This window comes from Oncorhynchus mykiss, chromosome 31, assembly GCF_013265735.2.
Source record: "Oncorhynchus mykiss isolate Arlee chromosome 31, USDA_OmykA_1.1, whole genome shotgun sequence".
Taxonomy (NCBI): domain Eukaryota; kingdom Metazoa; phylum Chordata; class Actinopteri; order Salmoniformes; family Salmonidae; genus Oncorhynchus; species Oncorhynchus mykiss.
The window spans coordinates 29,168,326-29,191,015 of record NC_050571.1 but is presented as its reverse complement, the minus strand read 5'-3'; positions in this window follow the sequence as shown (position 1 = coordinate 29,191,015).

The window sequence follows — 22,690 nt, the reverse complement described above, 5'->3', positions numbered from 1 at the left end:
CCATGGCACAAAGCCTCCAGTGATGATCCATGGCACAAAGCCTCCAGTGATGATCCATGGCAAGAAGCCTCCAGTGATGATCCACGGCACGAAGCCTCCAGTGAGTAGTCATGGCAGGAAGCCTCCAGTGAGGAGTCATTGCACGAAGCCTCCAACGACGGCCTCCAATTCGGAGCCTACAGCGACGGTCTCCAGTCCGAGCCTCCAGCGACGGTCTCCAATCCGGAGCCTCCAGCGACGGTCTCCAGTCCGGAGCCTCCAGAGACGGTCTCCAGTCCGGAGCCTCCAGAGACGGTCTCCAGTCCGGAGCCTCCAGAGAAGGTCTCCAGTCCGTAGCCTCCAGAGACGGTCTCCAGTCCGTAGCCTCCAGAGACGGTCTCCAGTCCGGAGCCTCCAGAGACGGTCTCCAGTCCGGAGCCTCCAGAGACGTTCTCCTGTCCGGAGCCTCCAGCGACGGTCTCCAGTCCGGAGCCTCCAGAGACGTTCTCCAGAGAGTCTCCAGCAACAAGGGTGCCCAGTCCGGAGCCTCCAGCAACGAGTGTGCCCTGTCCGGGGCCCGCTACGATAGATGCCCACCCAGACCCTCCCCTAAAAGTTTAGGTTTTGCGGCCGGAGTCCGCACCTTTGGGGGGGGGGGGGGGGGGGGTACTGTCACACCCTGACCTTAGAGATCCTTTTTATGTCTCTGTTTTGGTTTGGTCAGGGTGTGAGTTGGGATGGGCCTCATCCTTCAACAGCCGTGACAGTCTGCTGGCAAGCTGAAAATCTTTACCTGTGCATGTTTAGGCTACATGCCCCTCCCCCTTCAGAAGCACAGGCTACTGTACTGATGTTACAAGCGTGATTCAGAAGATAGAGAGAGTGATTTTTAATTAGCTAGAGAAGAATGGATTCACTTTTTCAATGCTAGTTAAGGATACCATACGTCTAGTTATCACGTTTGAAGTTGGACATATTAAATACAAAAAGTTAAGACTTGTTTTTAGCTAATATGCACAACAAGCTTGTTAGCTAGAAACTACAATCAAAGTTCCTCCACAGAAGCTACTCCTCCTAGGTATAATTATGTGGACCTTATTCGTATAATGCATGTCATAACAAACTTCAATCCTCCTCCTCCTGTCAGTCGCATCTTGCTCCATAAACTACACTCGTCTGTCCATCCCGCATGTAAACAACTAGCTTGCCTGCTCTATCCACACTGAGTCATTTAATGAGCTAAACGTAAAACAAATGTTTTCACAGGTTAAAAAAGGAACAGGAAGGAATGATATAAGATGTTACTTTTTGGGGTTCTAATTGGGTTCAGAACTTTATTTTGCTGGTAGGAACAGTGAAAAAAAAAAAAAATAGTTCCGTTCAGAACCAACAATTGGTTCTGTTCCATCATACATACAACACTGCACCCCAAAAACAAGAATGACAGCTAGGAGAGAAATCAATAAAGAAAATTGCTTGAAAAAGAGCGACTTTGACAGGAAACAAGAAAGGCAATAAGGCAGAATGGAAAATGGTGGAAGAAAGCACGTTTTATGAGGGCACAAGGCGAGACCCAGACACAGACACAGGAGGCAGATGGTTAGAGTCCAAGACATTTACTAACAATCCAAAAGGAGGTGACAAGACGAACTGTCACAGACAGACAGAAAACACAGGTATAAATACCCAGAGGATAAGTGGGGAAGATGTGCGACACCTGGAGGGTGTGAAGACAAGCACAAGGACACGGTGAAACAGATCAGGGCGTGACACTGTCATCTCTTATAACGCAATATAAACTATTTTTTAGAAGCTTAGGAGTTCAGACATTTTCAAAGATTTTGTATGTTACTATCTATCTATCTATCTATCTATCTATCTATCTATCTATCTATCTTAAATAACTGCAGTACTATTCCCTGACTGTCCAACAATGGAAGGATAGTGGGGGTGTTATATGCTCAACGCCTCTACATCTCACCCAATAGTCTAAATGAATAGAGACGCAGGAGAAATGAAGACAGTCCTCTAGCAGGTGATGCTGGAGGGCCTTGTCCATTGCAGTTAACCTCCACCTGGCAGACAGACAAGCACAATCCATACTCTTGTAGCTGCTGTTCTTACTGCCAGGACCAAACAACCAATACGCTGTTTACACATACACTCGCAAACACGAAGGCGAATGCACACACACACACTCACAAAAATACACACACGCCTGCGCACATATATACACACGCACACACTCTCGCAAACATGTGCTTGCAAGCTAGATTGGGATACAAAAAGCACAAAACAAATCAATTATTTTTTGAGTTTGAAAGGTACTTGTGTCTATACAACAACCAACTGAGAATGAAAGCTCTCAGACCCACATATAAAAATATCATAGTATGACATGTAGTATTAACTGTAGTACACTGTAATATTGACTGTAATATTGAAGGTATAAATACTGTAGTAAAAGAAAACTGTGGTATATACTAGTTTAGTTTAGTTTAGTTTTTATTTTTACAGGGACAGTGCACATTAATCAACGTTTCAGTAAAAGTGCCGGTTTTAGCCAGCCGGCTAATTTTCAACCGCAGTCCCTGGGCAGGTTATTAAAAACAATTACAATATAGACAATAGCAGCATAGAACAAGCAAGACATAGCAACATAGGACAAGCAAGACATAGCATACAGACAGAGCAACATAGGACAAGCAAGACGTAGCATACAGACAGAGCAACATAAAACAAAAAGCGGCAAGACAAAATTCATAAAAGCAACAAAGTGTTTCCACACCTCACAAGCTACAGACAACAGACAACATGGAAAGCGGCAACACACAGCTAGGGACCATGTTCACAAATCTGATTGACCTTTAGCCATGTCTTTTGCAGATAATACTGTAGTATTTACTATAGTATTCTACAGTAAACTACAACATTCTATAGTACTATACATGATCGAGGGATACTAGTGTGTTGCATAGTATTCTACAGTATAGTACAGTTTATTGCAAAGTTCTATAGTATGTACTCTTGTATTCTATTGTAAACTGTATTATTATTTCATGTGGGGAGACATCATCCTCAATGACAAATAGTTTTCTAAATATACGGACCCAAGAGTCAGTGCTGTCGTTGCGTCGCTGATGGATTTATGCAAATGTCAGCTAGGCTTTGAGCAGTGTGCTTTAGCCTTTAGAAGTCAATGTCTGCAGGGAGGAGGGAAGGGACTCTGCACTGGTTTCATCTTCAAAGACTCTCCCACCTGCTGCCTTTACATTTCTTCATGTTTGGGATAAAGCCGCTTGGCTATATAGAGTGCCGGGGGTGATAGCCTATGGGCATACAAGATGTGGTATTCTCAGAGTCTGTACTCTGTACCCTGAAGCAGTGGTTCATTAGAAACACCCACCTTGAGTGCACAACTGTGGAGCATTTAGCACATTTGAAACAGTTAACTTAATAGCTGTGAAATATCTAGCAGGAAAACATATAGTAGTGAATTCCATACTGTAACTAGATCACTTGGTGCATGCTGCACAACAGTGAGTGACAAGGCTCCGGTCACACAATCTTCTTTATCACTTAAAGTATTGCAAAGTTGACTGTAGGTATTTACTTAAAGAGTAGCTATAAATATTCCAATTGATAAAAAAAATAAAATAAAGTCAAATAAATGGTTTAAACTGTATCGACGGTGGCTATCCTGTGGCTCCAGAGGTCAGTGGTTTCTCGTGGACATGGTCACTCAGTAGTGAGGGGCTGCCAGGCAGATCTATCCCACAAAGAGGGGTCAACACAGACTCAGTAGATAAGACACTAGACTCTAGAGCCAGCAGAGGCCCTCTCTACAGACTGCAGCACTGTAGCGTAAAATGTCCTTAAATGTGCCTGGCATACACTGCACCAACAGTGTTACTGTCATTGTTTCTCTCCAATCAAATCTGATTTGAATTGGTCGCATACACATGTTTAGCAGATGTTATTGCAGGTGTAGAGAAAAGCTTGTGTTCCTAGCTCCAACAATGCAGTAATATCTAACAATAGACACAAGTCTAAAATTAAAATTGAATTAAGAAATATATAAATATTTGGTGTCCGGAATACTAATAAATAAATGAATAAAGATATATAAAGTGCATTTGGAAAATATTCAGAACCCTTCACCTTTTCCACATTTTGTTACATTACAGCCTCATTCTAAAATGGATTCAATTGGTTTTTTTTCCCCTTCATCAATCTACACACAGTACCCTTTAATGACAATGAAATAACAGGGGTTTTGAATGTTTTGCAAATATATTAAAAATAAAAAACTGAAATATCACATTTACAAGTATTCAGACCATTTACTCAGTACTTTGTTGAAGCACCTTTGGCAGAGATTACATCCTCAAGTCTTCTTGGGCATGACGCTACAATCTTGGTACACCTGTATTTGGGGAGTTTCTCCAATTATTCTCTGCAAATCCTCTCAAGCTCTGTCAGGTTAAATGGGGAGCGTCGCAGCACAGCTATTTCCAGGTCTCTTTAGAGATGTTCGATCGGGTTCAAGTCCGGGCTCTGGCTGGGCCACTCAAGGACATTCAGAGACTTGTCCCGAAGCCATTCCTGCGTTGTCTTGCATGTGTGCTTAGGGTCGTTGTCCTATTGGAAGGTGAACCTTCGCCCCAGTCTGAGGTCCTGAGTGCTCTGGAGCAGGATTTCATCAAGGATCTCTCGGTACATTGCTCCGTTCATCTTTCCCTCGATCCTGACTAGTCTCCCAGTCCCTTCCGCTGAAAAACATCCCCACAGCATGATGCTGCCACCACCGTGCTTCACCGTAGGGATGGTGCCAGGTTTCCTCCAGACATGACACTTGGCATTCAGGCCAAAGAGTTCAATCTTTGTTTCATCAGAAAAGAGAATCTTGTTTCTCATTGTCTGAGAGTCTTTAGATACCTTTGGCAAACTCCAAATGGGCTGTCATGTTCCTTTTACTGAGGGGTGCTTTCGTCTGGCCACTCTACCATAAAGGCCTGATTGGTGGTGCTGCAGAGATGATTGTCCTTCTGGAAGCTTCTCCCATCTCCACAGAGGAAATCTGGAGCTCTGTCAGAGTGACCCTCGGTTTCTTGGCCACCTGCCTGACCAAGAGCCTTCTCCCCCGATTGCTAAGTTTGGCCTGGCAGCCAGCACTAGGAAGAATCTTGGTGGTTCCAGACTTCTTCCATTTAAGAATTATGGAGGCCACTGTGTTCTTGGTGACCTTCAATGCTGCAGAACTGTTTGGGTACCCTTCCCCAGATATGTGCCTCGACACAATCCTGTCTCGGTGCTCTCTGACAATTTCTTCGACCTCGTGCCATAGTTTTTGCTCTGACATGCATTGTTAGCTGTGGGACTTCATATAGACAGGTGTGTGCCTTTCCAAATCATGTCCAACCAATTGAAATTACCACAGGTGGATCCCAATCAAGTTGTAGAAACATCTGAAGGATGATCAATGGAAACATCTGAAGGATGATCAATGGAAACAGGATGACCCCGAGCTCAATTTCGAGTCACATAGCAAAGGGTCTGAAAACTTATGTAAATAAGGTATTTTATATATTGTAAAAATCTGTTTTCGCTTTGTTCATTTTGGGGTATTGTGGGTAGATTGATGAGGGAAAAAATGAATGTAATCATTTTTAGAATAAAGCTGTAATGTAACAACATGTGGAAAAGGGGAAAAGAGTCTGAATACTTTCTGAATGCACTATGTACACACCACATGACCAAAAGTATGTGGACACCTGCTCATCGAACATCTCATTCCAAAATCATGGGCATTAATATAGAGTTGGTCTTTCCTTTGCAGCTATAACAGCCTCCACTCTTCTGGGAAGGCTTTCCACTAGATGTTGGAACATTGCTGCGGGGACTTGCTTCCATTCAGTCACAGGAGCATTAGTGAGGTTGGACACTGATGTTGGGCGATAAGACCTGGCTTGCAGTCGGCGTTCCAATTCATTCTAAAGATGTTTGATGGGGTTGAGGTCAGGGCTCTGTGCAGGCCAGTCAAGTTCTTCCACACCGATCTCGACAAACCTTTTCTCTATGGACCTCGCTATGTGCACAGGGGACATTGTCAAGCTAAAACAGGAAAGGGCCTTCCCCAAACTGTTGCCACAAAGCTGAAAGCACAGAATCGTCTAGAATGTCATTGTATGATGTAGGGTTAAGATTTCCCTTCACTGGAAGTAAGGAGCTTAGCCCGAACCATTAAAAACAGTATTCCTCCTCCACCAAACTTTAAAGTTGGAAATATGTATTCGGGCAGGTAACGTTCTCCTGGCATCCGCCAAACCAAGATTCGTCTGTCGGACTACCAGATGGTGAAGCGTGATTCCTCACTCCAGAGAACGTGTTTCCACTACTCCAAAGTCTAACGGCCAGGAGCTTTACACCACTCCAACCAAAATTTGGCATTGCGCATGATGATCTTAGGCTTGTGTGTGGCTGCTCAACCATGGAAATCCATTTCATGAAGCTCCCGACAAACAGTTATTGTCCAGACGTTGCTTCCAGAGGCAGTTTGGAACTCGGCAGTGAATGTTGCAACCGAGGACAAACTATTTTTACGAGCAACACTTCACAACAACAGCACTTACAGTTGACCGGGCAGCTCTAGCAGGGCAGAAATGTAATGAACTGAATTTTTGGAAAGGTGGCATCCTATGACTGTGCCATGTTGAAAGTCACTAGGGCTCTTCAGAAAGGCTAGTCTACTGCCAATGTTTGTCTATGGAGATTGTATGGCTGTGTGCTTGATTTATACACCTGTCAGCAGCGGGTGTGGCTGAAATAGCCAAATCCACTAAATTGAAACGGTGTCCACATACTTTTGTAACTATATATATATAGTGTATGTATTTATGTATCAATACTGTGTGTATGTGTGCGTATGTATATATATATATATATATATATATATATATATATATATATATATATATAGTGCCAGTCAGAAGTTTGTACACACCTACTCATTCAAGGGTTTTTCTTTATTTTTTACTATTTTCTACATTGTAGAATAATAGTGAAGACATCAAAACTATGAAATAACACATATGGAATCATGTAGTAACCAAAAAAGTCTTAAACAAATCAAAATATATTTTATATGTGATTCTTTAAAGTAGAAACCCTTTGCCTTGATGACAGCTTTCACACACTTTCAACCAGCTTCATGAGGAATGCTTTTCCAACCGTCTTGAAGAAGTTCCCACACGATGAGCACTTGTTAGCTGCTTTTCCATCGCTCTGCGGTCCAACTCATCCCAAACCATCTCAATTAGGTTGAGGTCGGGAGATTGTGGAGGCCAGGTCATCTGATACAGCACACCATCACTCTCCTTCTTGGTCAAATAACCCTTACACTGCCTGAAGGTGTGTTTTAGGTCATTGTCCTGTTGAAAAACAAATGATAGTCCTACTAAGAGCAAAGCAGATGGGATGGCGTATTGCTGCAGAATGCTGTGGTATCCATGCTGGTTAAGTGTGCCTTGAATTCTAAATAAATCACTGACAGAGTCACCAGTAAAGCACCCCCCACATCAAATCAAATGGTATTAGTCACATGCGCAGTTAAATGCTTACTTACAAGTCCCTAACCAACAATGCAGTTTAAAAAATACAAATAAGAATAAGAAATAAAAGTAACAACTAGTTAAAGAGCAGCAGTAAAATAACAATAGCGAGACAATATACACATCATCACACCTCCTCCTCCATGCTTCACGGTGGGAACCACACATGCAGAGATCATCCGTTCACCTACTCTGCGTCATACAAAGACATGGCAGTTGGAACCAAAAATCACATCAGACCAAAGGACAGATTTCCACCGGTCTAATGTTCATTGCTCATGTTTCTTGGCCCAACCAAGTCTCTTCTTCTTAGTGGTGTTCTTTAGTAGTGGTTTCCTTGCAGCAATCCGACCACAAAGGCCTGATTCATCCAGTCTCCTCTGAAACAGTTGTTGCAGAGATGGGTCTGTTACTTGAACTCTGTGAAGCGTTTATTTCTGCTGCAATCTGAGGTGCAGTTAACTGAACTTATCCTCTGCAGCAGAGGTAACTCTGGGTCTTCCTGTCCTGTGGCGGTCCTCATGAGATCCAGATTCATCATAGCACTTGATGGTTTTTGCGACTGCACTCGAAGAAACGTTAAAAGTTCTTGAAATGTTCGATACTGAATGACCTTCACATCTTAAAGTAATGATTGACTGTTATTTCTCTTTGCTTATTTGAGCTGTTGCTATGAGATGGACTTGGTCTTTTACCAAATAGGGATATCTTCTGTATACCAACCCTACCTTGTCACAACACAACTGATTGGCTCAAACGCATTAAGAAGGAAAGAAATTCCACAAATTTACTTTTAACAAGGCACACCTGTTAACTGAAATATATTCCAAAGGAATACCTCTTGAAGCTGGTTGAAAGAATGCCAAGAGTGGAGCACAGCTGACATCAAAGCAGAGGGTGTCTACTTTGAAGAATCTCAAATATAAAATATATTTTGATTTGTTTAACACTTTTTTGGTTACTACATGATTTCATATGGGTTATTTCATAGACATGTCTTCATTATTATTCTACAGTGTCGAAAATAGTAAAAATAAAGAAAAACCATGGAATGAGTAGGTTTGTCCAAACTTTTGACTGCTACGGTATATGTGATGGGATGTATAGACATTATGGACAGTATGTGGATATAATATATAGTATATCTGTAGAATACATGGATAGAGTAGTATATGAACCGCAATAGTTTAATAGGATGGCCTTTACTAGAATACAGTATATACTGTGCATTTAAAGTGGGTAAAACAGTATGTAAACATTATTAAAGTGGCCAGTGTTCCATGTCTATGTTAATTTTTTATTTCACCTTTATTTAACCAGGTAAGCCAGTTGAGAACAAGTTCTCATTTACAACTGCGACCTGGCCAAGATAAAGGAAAGCAGTGCGACAAAAACAACAACACAGAGTTACACATAAACAATCGTACAGTCAATAACACAATATAAAAATCTATGTACAGTATGTACATAGGGCAGCAGCCTCTAAGGTGCAGGGATGAGTAATCGGGTGGTAGCCGGATGGTGACAGTGATTAAAGTTCAGGGCAGGGTACTGGGTGGAGGCCGGCTATTGAAGGCTATTTAAGAGTTTGATGGCCTTGAGATAGAAGCAGTTTTTCAGTCTTTTGGTCCCAGTTTTGATGCACTTGTACTGACCTCGCCTTCTGGATGATAGCGGGTTGAACCGGCTGTGGCTCGAGTGGCTGAGGTCCTTGATGATCTTGGCTTTCAGGATCTTAGGGGCCAATACTAATTTCTTCTTCACAACACTGTCTGTGTATGTGGACCATTTCAGAATGTCACTGATGTGTATGCCGAGGAACTTGAAGCTTTTCACCTTTTCCACTGCGGCCCTGTCGATGTGGATAGGGGGTTGCTCCCTCTGATGTCTCCTGAAGTCCACAATCAGCTCCTTCGTTTTGTTGACGTGGAGGGAGAGGCTATTTTCCTGGCACCATTCCGCCAGGGCCCTCACCTCCTCCCTGTATGCTGTCTCGTCGTTGTTGGTAATCAGGCCTACCATTGTTTTGTCGTCTGCAAACTTGATGATTGAGTCGGAGGCGTGTGTGGCCATGCAGTCATGGGTGAACAGGGAGCACAGGAGGTGGCTGAGCACGCGTCCATGTGGGGCCCCTGTGTAGAGGATCAGCGTAGTGGTGTTGTTTCCTACCTTCACCACCTGGGGGCGGCCTGTCAGGAAGTCCAGGACCCAGTTGCACTGGGCAGGGATCAGACCCAGGGCCCCGAGCTTAATGATGAGCTTGGAGGGTACTATGGTGTTGAAGGCTGAGCTGTAGTCAATAAACAGCATTTTTACATAGCTATTCCTCTTGTCCAGATGGGATAGGGAAGTATGCAGTGTGATGGTGATTGCATCACCCGTGGATCTATTGGGGCGGTATGCAAATTGCAGTGGGTCTAGGGTGTCGGGTAAGGTAGAGGGGATATGATCCTTAACTAGCCTCTCAACGCACTTCATGATGACAGAAGTGGGTGATAGTAATTTAGTTCAGTTACCTTTGCTTTCTTGGGTACAGGAACAATAGTGAACAACTTGAAGCAAATGGGGACAGCAGACTGGGATAGGGAGAGATGAGTATGTCCGTAAACACTCCAGCCAGCTGGTCTGCGCATGCTCTGAGGACGCGGCTAGGGATGCCGTCTGGGCAGGCAGCCTTGCGAGGGTTAACACGCTTAAACGTCTTACTCACGTCGGCCACGAAGAACGAGAGCTCAGACCGGGCGAGCGGCCTGTGTCGGTGGCACTGTGTTATCATCAAAACGGGCAAAGAAAGTGTTTAGCTTGTCTTGGAACAAGAAGCCAGATGGCTCATAATAATGTCTGGAAAGGAGTGAATGGAATGGCATCAAACACATGGAATCCACTAATTCCGCTCCAGCCATTACCAAGAGCCTGTCCTCCCCAATTAAGGTGCCACCACCCTCCTGTGCACTGTAAGCACTACAAGTTTGAGACTCGTTTTTCTAAACCCATGGCAATTACATCCATCCTCACGTGTTTGAGAATGTCTGGGATGTCAGCCTGTACTGTCTCGTTGCTGAGTCTTATAAAGACCTATACTAGGATGACAAGGGGACAAATTCATCACATAACAATACCATGAGACCAGTCAAAACATGTTCTCTTCAGTTGAACATTGTTATGTGAGATAAAAGGACCGTTTGGCTGCCACAAAAATAAAATATCCAATCTGTCTCCTGTAGACACACAGAGAAATGTGCTGGATATAAATACATCAAGTAGATAGATGGATTTAATTATGGCCGTTCTGACACAATATGGATTTTTGTATCTCTTATCAGCTCTCAGGGCTCTGGCTTGGGAGACACATCTTGAATGCAACACTGCCACCTGTTGATTATATAGTGTACAAACTCACTTCTAACAGGATGTTCTTATGTTCAAGATTGAGTTGTGCTTGTTCAGGAAATGGGGTAAAGTAAAGGGTACTAAGGTTATGCTGGTCATGTTTAATCAACCTTTATCACACTGTGGCCTTTTCCAATTTGGGAAAAAGTATGTCCTTCATCCTCTCTCCTCCATCCTCCTTGACCTGGAAACCAAGTGGTCAAGGAGTGTCAATTTGTTAGTAGGCAAACGGAAGACGATCCTCCTCGATAGCCTCCTTTGGCGAGGAACTACAAGTGTATCCTACCGGAGTCCTTCGCAGAAGCGCTTTGAAATCAGCCACACCCCCTTTGAATATTGTTTTCTAGAAGGACAAAAGCATCCAAACATTTAAAAATGATACCCTACTTATTCTGTCATCTATAAAATATATTGCATACATTTGATGTATTGCATACATCCTTTCATGTATCAAATGCATTGAAGGAGAGTCTCACGAAGGAGAGTCTCATTTCATACAAGCGCATTATCATACACTTTACTTTCCGCCTCTCCTCGATTACCTTTGACCTTTATCAAAAGGAGGCAAGAGAGAATGGAGAGAGTATGCAGGAGTTGAGCAAATCCAATTGAGAAAAGGCCACAGATTAAGTCTGCTTCCCAGTTTTTCCTGTTTGCCCACAGTGTGAGTCGATATGACAACACATGGATGGACATACCGGTCTGGCTGTGGAATATGGAACATGTGTGTTGGAGAGTCATTTTATTGATGGGGACTGGCCCAGACTCACTCAGACCATAGCGTTTCACCTGTCACTGGTGCAATGGAAAGACATAAAGGGGACACGTCTCAGAGGAAGAAGAGAGAGAGCGATTTGGCAGCAGTCAAACTGCCTTCTGCCAAAAACGATCAGGTCATTCTTACATTAGGCAGGCCTCTGAGGAGAGGTGAGGAACCTGTTTGGGAAACAGCTGTCATATTGTTATGGCAGCGTTTATTTTAGGAGTTGTTTGAGTTAAGGAGGTCAGCCTTTCATTATTTGATTTATTACTTTTTGTAATAGTGCATAGAAGTCTGATATGAAAATAGTAGACTCCTCTCCCCTCTCCACTAAGAACTAAAGTGCACTACACTAACCTCATTTTCCCATGATCCCCCGTGAAAACTAAACTACACACTGGAATGTCTTTCCCTGGGTGAGAAGAGAGCAGACAAACTCTTTGATGAGTAAATGGAATTCACTGCAGGGCAGCGAGACACGCCCTGTTCCGACCCCGCCGAGGGCCAGGATATCTTCTTGCAACACTCCAACCTCTCGACTCCATGCAGTCGTAAAGAGCTGCAGTTTCTCGCTGAAGGCCTAACATTACTGTAGCAGAAAGCCACTAAGCCAAAATGGCTTGGTATTGGCTTCCATTTTGGCTCCTAAGGATCACAAAAAAAGCAGACAAGACCAAAACAAACAACATGACTAAGTCTTCAGACATCTGAGGGTGTGAGAAGGTGCGTCTCGACAACGCTTGGCTTTTAGCATCCTCTTTTCTCCCTGGTCTGGTTTAGTCTGGTCTGGGTTAGGCTAGTCTGGTTTGGGTTAGGCTAGTCTGGTCTGGGTTAGGCTAGTCTGGTCTGGGTTAGGCTAGTCTGGTCTGGGTTAGGCTGGTCTGGTCTGGGTTAGGCTGGTCTGGTCTGGGTTAGGCTAGTCTGGTCTCTGGTTAGGTTGGTCTGGTCTGGGTTAGGCTGGTCTGGATTAGGCTGGTCTGTTCTGGGTGAGTCTGGTCTGGGTTAGGCTGGTCAGGGTTAGGCTAATCTGGTCTGGGTTAGGTTGGTCGGATCTGGATTTGGCTGGTCTGGTCTAGGTTAAGCTGGTCTGAATTAGGTTAGGCGGGTCTGGTTTGGGTTAGGCTGATCTGGGTTAGGTGGGTGTGATTTGGGTTAGGTGGGTCTGATCTGGGTTAGGCTGATTTGGGTTAGGCTGGTCTGGGTTAGGCTGGTCTGATTAGGCTGGTCTGATCTGGGTTATGCTGGTCTGATCTGGGTTAGGCTGGTCTGATCTGGGTTAGGCTGGTCTGGTCTGGGTATAGAGTGGGGCGTCAGTGAGAAGAGGGGAGACAGGGATCAGCTTAACTATCCAGTCTCTGATTCCATCCCATTAACCTATATTCAATTCAATGAGTGCGGTGCTGGTCCTGTTCCATGTGAAAACCCCATGGATTAGTTCTGGGGTAATTAGTAGGAGTGCAGCAGATTACCGTACTGCATGTCTGTATCTGTGTGGTGCAGTTACCACTCCCTCCCTTCCTCATGGAGTCCTGGGTATAACTGGGTATAACTCCCATGAGGCACAATTGCCATGTCTATAGAGGACTGCGCCAGGCCAAGAGGGATGCCACCTTGAAACCTGTTAAGGCACACAAGAAGTCTCTGAATGAATAGCTCCTAATTGAAACAAGTTGAACTCCTCTGCCTTGACAGTAAATAAATAACACACACACGACATGTCACACAAATAGATATGCAAGAAGAATATAGGGGATCACATATGCACAAATACCACAAAAAACCACATACACGCACACACTAACACACCATCTCTAATGTCACACAAGATGCCACCGCCTCCCAGGCAGTGACCAGTTATTGCTCTCCGTCTCCAGACGTAAATCAGAGAACACACCCTCGGGCAGGAAACACACAGCCAATCTAAAACCCTTTTCATCTCATCAGTGGCTCTCTACTGATTCCTCAGCAGCAATGGCCTCTAAACACAGAGTTATCACTGGGTTCATACACCTCCATTCAGACTGATATCACCACGGAGTCACTGTGTAGAACAGCGTCATAGCCTCTCAGTCAGACACACAGCTTTTCCTGCCGTGTCATTAGAGCTCCCTCTAGTGAAATGACAGGAGAGGCAGCCTAGAGAGAATAATACGATTCCATACAATGATGCAGTGTGACAAATTATCTCAGTTTAGTTGTATCATCTATTCTTAGACCTCAATACAAAAAGGCAAACTTTCTGTTACCTACATTTCTGTATCCATTTCTATTTATATGAACGTGCAGCCGAGTCTGTTGTCTGACTGGATATTTCTTTCATACATAAACCAGACAGCTGTCAAAAAAAGGTGCCCTGTGTTTGTCAACAGAGCAGACCGGTCCTGGGTGTTAGATGTTGCTCTGCCCTGTGTTTGTCAACAGAGCAGACCGGTCTTGGGTGTTAGATGTTGCTCTGCCCTGTGTTTGTCAACAGAGCAGACCGGTCCTGGGTGTTAGATGTTGCTCTGCCCTGTGTTTGTCAACAGAGCAGACCGGTCTTGGGTGTTAGATGTTGCTCTGCCCTGTGTTTGTCAACAGAGCAGACCGGTCCTGGGTGTTAGATGTTGCTCTGCCCTGTGTTTGTCAACAGAGCAGACCGGTCCTGGGTGTTAGATGTTGCTCTGCCCTGTGTTTGTCAACAGAGCAGACCGGTCCTGGGTGTTAGATGTTGCTCTGCCCTGTGTTTGTCAACAGAGCAGACCGGTCTTGGGTGTTAGATGTTGCTCTGCCCTGTGTTTGTCAACAGAGCAGACCGGTCCTGGGTGTTAGATGTTGCTCTGCCCTGTGTTTGTCAACAGAGCAGACCGGTCCTGGGTGTTAGATGTTGCTCTGCCCTGTGTTTGTCAACAGAGCAGACCGGTCCTGGGTGTTAGATGTTGCTCTGCCCTGTGTTTGTCAACAGAGCAGACCGGTCCTGGGTGTTAGATGTTGCTCTGCCCTGTCTGCTCTGTCTGGGGATCAGATCTGTTTCTCAGAGGGAGACCGTCTCACTCCTCCCCTTCCCCCTCACTGGACTCCACTCTTAACTACATAATGGGATTCATTCATTGACTATATTAATCCAGCTGACCATCTGTTCCTCAGCCACTGACCAGACATACAGATTCTTATAATACTGGTAGCAGTAGAGTCCTTGTCTAGCCTTGTGCGCCAGACTCTACTATGAGACTCATGTCTGGTTGAAAGGGAGACTTAGAAGAATTTGTCTAGAATTCTTTTAATTATGAAGTAATCCAGTTGATCTGCTGACGTTTTGTTTACTTACGGTAATGTTGATTTAGAGGAATCCAAGAAAAAACAGGACATATGATATCAATGGCTCTCTGGTACATGTTCAGATGTTGGAACTTAATTTAGCCTTTTATGAATGTGTTATTCTATGGGCTATAGTAGTAAAGTCCAAATTCAATATTTAATTTGTAAAACATAATGCTTTTTTAAATTCATTAAATTCCTAAAAGGGGTCCTAAAATTCTAAATCAAATAGCTAAATGATCCATGGTATAGCCTTCTTAAAACAATTCCATGTCAGCGTAGAATCCCCCCCCCCCCCCCCCCCCCCCCAACGGCTTTTAAGAATGAACTTCATCACTTTAGTCAAGCTTTGTGATTTACATTAATTCATTGAAAACCCACATTAACACATGGTTATATTAGCACTATTGTACTTTTCATGAAGCCTACTTTTGCCTAAACACCAACCAAGAAATATTATGGACTAAACGTTCAAATCCCGTTGCTGAAGGATTATTTTGCTGTGACAATGCAGGTCACGTTAAGATCCTACATGTGTATTACATAGTCCCACTACATCACCCTCTCATCCTGCCTCAGCTGTCATGTCACAGATGTAAGAGGCAAGGAACAGGGTGCCAAGTGGTTGTTGTGCTAGTTTTGAATAAACAGAGCAGTGACTTGACTTCTCATCTCTCCTTCTCTCTCTCCCTCACTCCATCTCTTCCACTACCTCTCTCCCTTTCTCACCTCCTCTCCTCATGGGCGCCATGCTGCTCTGAGCTTTAAAACATTGCATATTTAAATAGGTGCAGCTTAGAGAGGCTTCGCACGCATTGACGAAGCCTGGAACAAAGGCCAACCTCTACAGCCCTTTCAAATTAGAATCATCCCTCTTATAGCCTCCCAAAAAAAGGGCATTGAATTCGATTATTTTTTTTTGTCTTTAAAAATATATATATTTAAATAGAGAAATTATTTGCACTACCAGAGATTACATTGTTTCTAAATTCTGTACAAGCATTTTGGGGATCTGTGTTGAAACGTTTCTTTAGCAAAACCACAATTATCAAACGCTCAAATACTAATTTACACAACTTCTGATAATTTTCTTGCCTTTGTACCTAAGTTGCATATCTTAAACATCCTTTTGCAAATCTTTAAATACAAATGTCATCAGTGAATACAAAATTATATCAACACATCCTTTTCATCCGAAGACAAATGTGTGGAATTGTGTTCACTGTTTCCGGCTATCGGTAAATACTAGTGCAGAAAAGTCTAAATCACCCCATTAGTGTTAAACCATGTACAATATAGGGAAAGATCTCCTGTAAGCAATGGGAACTGTCAAATGTTTGTGATTTTCTACAATATTGCAGACATGCAAAAAAAAAGGAAGTTGGGTTACTGCTAAATTGACATCTCCAACACTGTGACCTTCCATTGTAGAGCTTTGCTTTGGAACAATTGACGCCTTTACATTCATATCAGTTGTGTTCCTCCATGTGGTACATGTGGTACTGCCTGTATTTGAACCAGGGACTGTAGTGACGCCTCTTGATATGCAGTGCCCGAGACCACTGAGCCACTCGGGAGCAAGTGGGACTGTGTTTGAGTAAACAAGCCTGCGTATTGAATACATGTGATCTTAGATGTCTATGACACAGATGAAAAATATCCTGCCCACAATATGCTTTGTTTTTTATTGTTGATCAGGAATAATATTTGATTTGATGTGTATGAAAATGTTTCATTATAATGTGTATAAATGGAGAGTAATTACCCATAATTCTGCACCTTTTGCTAGTTGTATTTCCAGTTGTGATCGTGGTGATTGAGTGACTGCAAATCATTTTTGAACGACTGGGATTTTTACAAGACAGACTAACTCTCTGTTTTGTCTGCTTGGTCTCAACAGTTAAGTATGGTTGGGTTAATAGTTTTTCGTTATCTTTTGATGAATGATTTAGCAATTTTGACGGTATCATATAGTTTTGATCATCTATTTATGTTTTGAGATGGGAACTACATTTCGGAAACGCATTTCCAGTTTTGCACAGGCCACACAGCTCTGTTCCTTGTGTACACTCTTTGAAAAAAAATCGGCAACATTGTTCAAAGGAAACGCTTATATGCAATTGAGAACTGTAAACTGCACACTAAGAAAAGACGAAAGAGAAAATGTCTAATGCCAATGTTGTTTTGAGTTTACAAGTAGAAGAAGCCAGACAATAGCTTTTAGAGGCAGTTAGTCTGGGATTGCAAAAGGCAACTGGCCAAGAACACTCATCACCTTGATGTCAATTCCCCCTGACACAAGTCCACTAATGAAGTGTGAGTGGGCTTTGCAGCAATTTTTTTAAACAAATATTTCACATTAAAATCATGTGAACTAACACTAACACACACCCTGTACATATCCCTGTAGTGTTCCTGTAGCATTGCCTGGCATGAACTAACAAACGTTTGTGTGGGTCAGGAGGGGGGGGGGGGGGTGTTATTCTATGTAGGTTCTATGTTGTGTCAACTGATTCTATGTATTTAAATGGAATCAGCAGCACTTTTTAGTTGTCCAAGTTCCAGGACAGATTTCCCCATAGGGGACAATCAAGTGTATGGTGTCACACTGCCCCTATGTGTTTGAGTATGGCTTTATCCAGTCTGTCTAGAATCATTATTTTGATATAGAAAATTAAGCTGCTCATTTCTAATCTATAAAAACGTTTTCCTTTTTGGCACATTCATATATTTTTTTTATTAATACAAATACAAGAGTTTTGATCAATGGTGCCATTTTCAGATAATGGTTACTTATTATTGAAAATATAAAAATCTGACTATGGAGAATGATTTGATGTTTTTTTTCCGGCCAGTAGGGGGAATCACTAGCCTCTTAGTGAAGAATTAGTGAGCAACCAAAGCCAACAGTGTTTGGGAAGGATAGGCTGGCTATCCGGGGTAACCACATACAAGGGCGTACATTGGACCTAGAATTTAGTATCTTATTTTAACAGGAACAGGTTGTTATACAAGACCCCCAACACCCATACTCAGAGATGATGAATGCATTACCCTCTACCTCTGTTACATTGAGTATTGTACATTGGTATTACTCCAACCACAGGGATATTTTCGGGCAAAGGTACTGGCATAAGAAGAACAGCTAAAACTTGAGTAATTCCAACATGGGTTGTTACCTCTATGTCATCACTGGTGGGCCTCGGGAGAGGAACTGTTGCACATTCAAGTAGTTCTAAACCCAAATTAACCAATTTGGGGGTTTTATGCCGCATCCGTCCCAAGCTTTTCAAAGTAAATAAGTCCATCTCTTTGAGACAATAATTAACGAGAGAGAGGGGTATAAAACTGAAGACAGAGAGAGTGAGAGAGGGGGGGTGTAAGGCTGCACTCCCGAGTGGCACAGCAGTCTAAGTGCAAGAAGCATCACTACAGTCCTTGGTTTGAATCCAGGCTGTATCACATCCGGCCGTCAATGTCCCATAGGTCGGCGCACAATTGGCCCAGTGTCATCCGGGTTTGGCCAGGGTAGACCGGCATTGTAAATAAGAATTTGTTCTTAACTGACTTGTCTAGTTAAATAAAGGTTAAATAATGAAAAACAAAAGACAGAGAGAGATAATGGTGTTCCAAAAAAGGTAGTGAGAGAGAGAGAGAGAGAGAGAGAGGTATAAAACTAAAGAGAGAGAGAGAGAGAGAGAGAGAGAGAGAAAGAGAGGGGGGTATAAAACTAAAGACAGAGAGAGAGAGAGAGAGAGAGAGAGAGAGAGAGAGATGGGTATTAAACTAAAGAGAGAGAGCGAGAGAGAGAGAGAGAGAGAGAGAGAGAGACTAGACCCAGCCCATCACAACACAGCTCTACTAGACCCAGCTAATCACAACACAGCTCTACTAGACCCGGCCCATCACAACACAGCTCTACTGGACCCGGCCCATCACAGCACAGCTCTACTAGACCTGGCCCATCACAACACAGCTCTACTGGACGTGGCCCATCACAACACAGCTCTACTAGACCTGGCCCATCACAACACAGCTCTACTGGACCCGGCCCATCACAACACAGCTCTACTGGACGCGGCCCATCACAACACAGCTCTACTGGACCCGGCCCATCACAACACAGCTCTACTGGACGCGGCCCATCACAACACAGCTTTACTGGACCTGGCCCATCACAACACAGCTCTACTGGACCCGGCCCATCACAACACAGCTCTACTGGACGCGGCCCATCACAACACAGCTCTACTAGACCCGGCCCATCACAACACAGCTCTACTAGACCCAGCCCATCACAACACAGCTCTACTGGACCCAGCCCATCACAACACAGCTCTACTGGACGCGGCCCATCACAACACAGCTTTACTGGACCTGGCCCATCACAACACAGCTCTACTAGACCCAGCCCATCACAACACAGCTCTACTGGACGCGGCCCATCACAACACAGCTCTACTAGACCCGGCCCATCACAACACAGCTCTACTAGACCCTGCCCATCACAACACAGCTCTACTAGACCCAGCCCATCACAACACAGCTCTACTAGACCCGGCCCATCACAACACAGCTCTACTGGACCCGGCCCATCACAACACAGTTCTAATAGACTAGAACCAACACAGCACAGATTTACCAGACCAGACCCGCCTCAGGACAGCACAACTAGACCCGTCCCATCACAACACAGCTCTACTAGACCCGGCCCATCACAACACAGCTCTACTGGACCCGGCCCATCACAACACAGTTCTAATAGACTAGAACCAACACAGCACAGATTTACCAGACCAGACCCGCCTCAGGACAGCACAACTAGACCCGTCCCATCACAACACAGCTCTACTAGACCAGGCCCAACACAACACAGCACTACTAGACTCGTCCCATTGCAACACAGCTCTACTAGACCCAGCCCATCACAACACAGCTCTACTGGACCAGGCCCAACACAACACAGCTCTACTAGACCTGGCCAATAACAACACAGCTCTACTGGACGCGGCCCATCACAACACAGCTCTACTAGACCCGGCCCATCACAACACAGCTCTACTAGACCCGGCCCATCACAACACCTCTACTGGACCTGGCCCATCACAACACAGCTCTACTAGACCCGGCCCATCACAACACAGCTCTACTGCCCGGGTGGCGCAGTGGTTAAGGGCGCTGTACTGCAGTGCCAGCTGTGCCATCAGAGTCCCTGGGTTCGCGCCCAGGCTCTGTCGTAACCGGCCGCGACCGGGAGGTCCGTGGGGCGACGCACAATTGGCCTAGCGTTGTCCGGGTTAGGGAGGGCTTGGTCGGTAGGGATGTCCTTGTCTCATCGCGCACCAGCGACTCCTGTGGCGGGCCGGGCGCAGTGCGCGCTAGCCAAGGTTGCCAGGTGCACGGTGTAGCCTCCGACACATTGGTGCGGCTGGCTTCCGGGTTGGATGCGAGCTGTGTTAAGAAGCAGTGCGGCTGGTTGGGTTGTGTATCGGAGGACGCATGACATTCAACCTTCGTCTCTCCCGAGCCCGTACGGGAGTTGTAGCGATGAGACAAGATAGTAGCTACTACAACAATTGGATACCACGAAATTGGGGAGAAAAAGGGGTAAAAATTCAAAAAAATAAAAAATACAAATAAATAACACAGCTCTACTGGACCTGGCCAATCACAACACAGCTCTACTGGACCTGGCCCATCACAACACAGCTCTACTGGACCTGGCCAATCACAACACAGCTCTACTGGACCTGGCCCATCACAACACAGCTCTACTGGACCTGGCCCATCACAACACAGCTCTACTGGACCTGGCCCATCACAACACAGCTCTACTGGACCTGGCCAATCACAACACAGCTCTACTGGACCTGGCCCATCACAACACAGCTCTACTGGACCTGGCCCATCACAACACAGCTCTACTGGACCTGGCCCATCACAACACAGCTCTACTGGACCTGGCCCATCACAACACAGCTCTACTGGACCTGGCCCATCACAACACAGCTCTACTAGACCCGGCCCATCACAACACAGCTCTACTGGACCTGGCCCATCACAACACAGCTCTACTGGACCTGGCCCATCACAACACAGCTCTACTGGACCTGGCCCATCACAACACAGCTCTACTGGACCTGGCCCATCACAACACAGCTCTACTGGACCTGGCCCATCACAACACAGCTCTGACCACTACTCCAGGGTCGGACAGATCACTGTCCTTCAGGGAAGTACACCACATGATGCAGCCCACACCATGTATAAGTCAGATCATCAGCCTACATATGCTGAGGTAACCTCTGGCAGAAGACACCTAGAACTATCAGAGATAGGAGAGGTGCGACAACCACTGCAACTAATATGCAGACTACTGAGCTAGACAGACCCTTTAATTCACACACGCGCACACGCAGGCACGCACAAACACGCACATACGCAAGCACGCGCACGTGCACACGCACGCACACACAAACACACAGGGTTGCAGATTGCATTGTACAATCCAATTGGCAAAATAGATATAGTTATAGTGACCCAAGAAAAATTGCCCGATAGATCTATTCAGATAGCAGCCGATAAGACAGCTAACGATTAGCGGGCCGCAGATGGGCGTTCAGGTAACATCGCGACGGAGGGGCCAGTTGGATAACTCCCTCGGGCAGATAACGTCGGTAGTCCAGTCGTGAAGGCCCAGTGGGGATCCGCATTGGCAGTAAAATGGGTCCAGATAGGTGATTGTAGCCCAGGAGTGACTGATGGAACTCTTCAGCTGGCTGGCTCCAGAATAATTGATGTTTGCTCCAGGCTTCTGGTTAGCTTCTATTGTGGATTTCAGATTTGAGGTAAATAATACTTTTTTTAAATTGGTGAGGCGCGTTGCAGGAGAGTGTTTTGAAGTTGAGTTTTTGGAAAAGAAAATATATAAAAGATATGCGAAGAATACATATATATATATAAGGAACACGACAAGACGAGGACAAAGGACGTCTGACTGCTATGCCATCTTGGGATAATGTCAAATTCCAATTGTATATACTTAAACTCTATAACATCATCCTCAGCTCTGGTATCTTCTCCAATATTTGGAACCAAGGACTGATCACCCCAATCCACATAAGTGGAGACAAGTTTGACCCCAATAACTACTGTGGGATATGCGTTGACAGCAACCTTAGGACAATCCTCTGCGTTATCATTAACAACAGACTCGCATATTTCCTCAGTGATAACAATGTACTGAGCAAATGTCAAATAGTTTTTTTACCAAATTACCGTACGACCGACCACGTATTCACCCTGCACACCCTAATTGACAAACAAACCGGGAAAAAAAGGCAGTCTTCTCATGCTTTGTTGATTTCAAAAAAGCTTTAGACTTCATTTGGCATGAGGGTCTGCTATACAAATTGATGGAAAGTGGTGTTGGGGGAAAAACATACAACATTATATAATCCATGTGCACAAACAACAAGTGTGCGGTTAAAATAGGCAAAACATCATTCCAAAGGGCAGTGGGATAAGACAGGGATGCAGCTTGAGCCTCACCTTCTTCAACATATACAGTATATCAACGAATTGGCGCGGGCACTAGAACGTTCTGCAGCACCCTACTAGAATCTGAAGTCAAATGTCTACTGTTTGCTGATGATCT